General features: G+C 51.6%; 1 protein-coding gene across 2 annotated transcripts in view; it reads right to left on the reverse strand.

The window, feature by feature from the left end:
* Litaf (lipopolysaccharide induced TNF factor) overlaps window positions 1-4,945 on the reverse strand; it is a 37,240-nt gene that overhangs the window by 19,002 nt on the left and 13,293 nt on the right. Inside the window, exon 1 of one of the 2 annotated variants that reach the window (XM_021184763.2) lies at window positions 2,520-2,623. The exons of the other annotated variant lie outside the window; for it this stretch is intronic. The gene's annotated coding sequence lies outside the window, so the exon portion shown is untranslated. Of the gene's footprint in view, window positions 1-2,519; window positions 2,624-4,945 lie in introns of those variants that run through there. 2 annotated transcript variants of the gene reach the window in all.

The raw sequence follows: 4,945 nt of genomic DNA on the forward strand, positions 1-4,945 counted from the left end.
TGCTCCCTCTCTCACAGGTGCACCCTCTCTCACAGGTGCACCCTTTCTCACAGGTGCTCCCTCTCTCACAGGTGCGCCCTTTCTTACAGGTGGACCCTCACAGGTGCTCCCTCTCTCACAGGTGCTCCCTCTCTCACAGGTGCGCCTCTCTCACAGGTGCACCTCTCTCACAGGTGCGCCTCTCTCACAGGTGCTCCCTCTCTCACAGATGCACCCTCTCTCACAGGTGCTCCCTCTCTCACAGGTGCTCCCTCTCTCACAGGTGCGCCTCTCTCACAGGTGCTCCCTCTCTCACAGGTGCGCCTCTCTCACAGGTGCGCCTCTCTCACAGGTGCGCCTCTCTCACAGGTGCGCCTCTCTCACAGGTGCGCCCTCTCTCACAGGTGCGCCCTCTCTCACAGGTGCACCCTCTCTCACAGGTGGACCCTCACAGGTGCTCCCTCTCTCACAGGTGCGCCCTCTCTCACAGGTGCGCCTCTCTCACAGGTGCGCCCTCTCTCACAGGTGTTCCCTCTCTCACAGGTGCGCCCTCTCTCACAGGTGGACCCTCACAGGTGCTCCCTCTCTCACAGGTGCGCCCTCTCTCACAGGTGCGCCTCTCTCACAGGTGCTCCCTCTCTTACAGGTGGACCCTCACAGGTGCGCCTCTCTCACAGGTGCTCCCTCTCTCACAGGTGCGCCCTCTCTCACAGGTGCGCCCTCTCTCACAGGTGCTCCCTCTCTCACAGGAGCGCCTCTCTCACAGGTGCGCCCTCTCTCACAGGTGCTCCCTCTCTCACAGGTGCGCCCTCTCTCACAGGTGCTCCCTCTCTCACAGGTGCTCCCTCTCTCACAGGTGCACCCTCTCTCACTGGTACACTTTCTGTACAAGGCCTCTTCCTTCCCTGGCTACAGCCCCTTCCTAATTTCTGCTTTCTTCAGGTTCTGAGCTCAGGCTTGGGGACCACATTTTCCTGGCAAGATAATGCCACGCTGACTTGTGGTTTCTTTCCACAGTGGGTCACCAACAACTCAGGGTTCCCTCACTCCTCAACTCAAACCCTACAAACAGAGCACAGGCCTTCCCCCGGCCATGCCCTGTACGTCTTCCCATTCTAGGTAGGCCTCACCCTCTCAAAACAGGGAAGCTCCATGAGCCCACTACCATGAAGAGAATGAACGCCATAGCTCTCCACACTCCAGCAGATGAAAACCTGCCATGTGGAACACAGCGCATCTCAGAGTGGTGGAGTCCAAATTGCTGCAAATGATCCAGAGAAAAAAAAATCTGCAACAAACAGCAAGCGAGATAGCACAACTAACCATAACGTGGGACCCTGGACAGGACAGAAGAACTGGTGGCATCCAAACGAGACGTGCAGTTTGGCTGAGGAGTGGCATGCCCATGCCTAGCCCTCAGTAGTGTGATGCCCCTCATGAGGAGTCACAGCAGGCTGCACTGAGGGCCGTCAGTCCGACTTGTCCTCAAACAGAGCATGTTGAAAACCTGACCCCCTAACACTGTGGTTTTGGGAAGTGGGGACTAAAGAACAGATCGAAAAATAAAACAAAACAAAACCAAAAAAAAAAAAAAACAAAAAAACCAGATCATCAATGTATCTAGTGACAAGGGTCGATATAAAAGGCAGGTTAGTGGCCTTCCTCCTCCCTCTGCCACGTGACTTGGTTCTCCCCCATACCGTTTGCTAATGTGCTTCCAGCTTTTATAACTGAAAACTAATTAGTTTCTGTTGATTATCATAAGTTTACCCAGTTCCAGGAGGAAGATGGGGGTCAATGGGTGGAGTTCTTGCTTAACACACATGAAGCCATAGGTCTGACCTAAGTAAGCACCTAAGTAAGGGGGGAGGGAGGCAGGGGGATGGCAGGTTCAAGGTCATTGTTCTTATCTATATAGGGAGGCCAAGGTCAGCCAGAGATTCACAATGAGATTGTTTTTATGAATTTATGTATTGGTTTATTTTGAGACAGGGTTTCTTCTGTGATGTCCTAGAACTTGCTCTGCAGACCAAGTTGGCCTCAAACTCAGAGTTCTGCCTGCCTCTGCCTTGAGTGCTGGGATTAAAGGTGTGCCACCACTGCCCACTTCTATAAGTCAAGCATGGTGGTACGTCTTTAACACCAGTACTCAGAGACAGAGGCTGGTGGATCTCTACATTTGAGGCCAGCCCAGTCTACATAGTGTGTTCCAGGACAGCCATAGCTGCATAACAGAGAGACCCTGTCTCGATAACAATAAACAAAGCAGGCGAGAGCTGGACTCAGCTGGCGGAATGCTTGGCCGGCAATGCACAGCTCCGAGCTGGACTGTTTCAATTACAGAAACGTCATGCATCCTCTTACTGTAGTAAACACAGGATGGGACCCGGGAGGCAGGTGCTGCCCTGATGGACAGCTGGAATGTACACGTCTTTGGAACTGAATAACAGCTGGAGGGGGAGAGGCCAGCAGCAGTCAAGACAGGAGAGGAAAAGGACTTTAGGGGCACCTCCAAAAGTGAGAAGGGACCCTGAGCTCACCATAGTCGCAGCAGAGTGTCAGGCTAGGGCCTTCTTTCTGGCTGAGAGCTCAGGAAAAACTGAAGTAGTAAAAGCACAGGCATGTCCCAAGGTTCTGTGGGAGGCGAGTGTAAGATCCACAGTTAGCAGAAGAAATTCTTAAAGATGGTAAAGTCCTATGTGGTTGCTTCTAACCACAGCTAGCAAAACAAAGAGAGAAATGACTTAATGGAATTCATAAGTAAAACGGAAGCAGAAAGACAGTTGGCAACTACTCAGCCTGGCCACATAAGGCAATGTAGGGCATCCCTGGAGGAAAGCATGGGTGTGGCCAGGTGACTGCCTGCTGGACACACTGGCTTGGAAAGGGGTCTGTGGACAATGGCAAGCGTGTTGGAGATCTCCCGGGAAAGCTGAGACCTCAAAGCCTGGCTTACAGAGGAGCCTAAAAGCCTCAAGACTACCCCCGCCCTCTAATGAGGAACCTCTCCAATGTAGCAGGTGCTGGAGCAGATACAGTGAGGGGTAGGGTAGCACACAGCCTTTTCCACATGTGCCTCAGAGAGACCTGTATCTAGGGAACCATGGTACTACCCAGCAGAGACATGGCAGAGGTGACACTGGGGACACTAGGGTGATAGCTGGTGAAGGAGCCATAGGGTGAAGTCACCAAACAGTGACCAGGAGATATATATATATATATAAGAGAACTCGGCTGGGGGAGTGGAGGCATGGCTGCCGAGACCTCAGGCGGTGGTACATGGAAGGAGAGAATATTCTGCCAGGTATGGCAGTGCTTGCCTGTAATCTTAGCGTTTAAGAAGCAGGCAGGAGGGCCAGGAGTTCAAGGCCTTTCTGGACTTCACAAGACCCTGTCTAAAAACAGAGAAAGGGCTGGGCAGTGGTGGCGCACGCCTTTAATCCCAGCACTTGGGAGGCAGAGGCAGGTGGATTTCTGAGTTCGAGGCCAGCCTGGTCTACAGAGTGAGCTCCAGGACAGCCAGGGCTACACAGAGAAACCCTGTCTCAAAGAAAAAAAAAAGAAGGAATTCTATTACCATAGTGAGATGCGCTAAGGTACACAGGAACTTTCTAGGCTAATTTTGCATCTTTTCTGTAAATCTGAGGCTACAGTGAATGTTTACTTACGGTTGGAGAGAGAGATCCACAGGTAAAGTGGTCACCTTATAACTATGGGAACTTAAGTTTCAATCTCTGGGGGACGGGGGGGGGGGGGCAAACATAGGGTGGCATTATTCATTTGTAATTACAGAGCTAGAGGTGGGGGTGGGGTGGGATGGGGGACAGAGATAGGCGGATTCCTGGAGTTCACTGGACAGTTTAGTTAGCCAGATCATTAGCTACAGGTTCAATGAGAAAATCCAGCCCTGAGCTCACTGGCAAGGCAGCCTTACTAAGATGCGTACCGCACCTGAAAAATAACACTCTGACCTCTGCATGGACACTTCTAAACACACAAACATGAATTCACACAGAAAATAAAATCAAAAGCCTATGTGGAAGAGAAAACCCCACACCTAATGTCCTAGTACTGCTTCTTACCCGCCCACACTGTTAATCACAGGGGAACTGGCTGGAGTACAGACCTCCCTGGAGGGTAAACTGAGGCTCGTGTCATGGAGGAACCAGCTGAAAGTCAGTGTGCAACGCCACCCACCAGAATACTGGGCTCTCTCTGCAAAGCTGCTGGGGAGGGCAGTGGACTGCCCACCCAGCCAACCTGCCACACAGGATACAGTATGCAGCCATCAGCAGCACCAGGACTCTGCGTGTGCAAAGGACACGTCGTCTCTGAGGAAGGCCATGGTGTGACCAAGCCAGGACAGCAAGAAGATGACACCATCACCATTAGTCACAGTCCCTCCATCACACACACCTTGGGAGGACACACAAGGGGTGCTCTGCAGGAAGCAGACGAGGTCGGGGGGGGGGAGGGGCGAGACCTTTGCCACTTTCATGTTCTCCTTGGCCACATCTATAATCACACCCATCAAATAAACCCTCTTTTAGGTTAAAAAAAAAAGTCCTTAGTCAACCCGCCTGCTGGCCCCAGCCAGTCCCAGGGCAGCTCTCCCATCATATGTTAAAGTAACATGATCACAGCCCTTTGTCCTGTGAACTATGTGCCAGGTCCCTCCTGTTTGCACAGGGATCAAGGCCTCTAATTACAGGCTAAAGGAAGAATCTATCTGGGGTGTCCATATCCGCACAGTCAACCAACCATGGACTAAAATCGTTTGGAAAAAACCCAAGCCAGCTGCACTGCGCATGCACGCCACTTTTTATTATCCCCAAGACAATAAGTAGAATAATTATTTACCCAGTGTTACACTGTCTTCGCTTGTTTTTTCTTTTGGATTTTAAAAAAAAAATTGTTCCTCTCTCTCTCTCTCTCTCTCTCTCTCTCTCTCTCTCTCTCTCTCTCT

The sequence above is a fragment of the Mus caroli genome, chromosome 16 (assembly GCF_900094665.2).
Source record: "Mus caroli chromosome 16, CAROLI_EIJ_v1.1, whole genome shotgun sequence".
In the NCBI taxonomy this organism is placed as follows: Eukaryota; Metazoa; Chordata; class Mammalia; order Rodentia; family Muridae; genus Mus; species Mus caroli.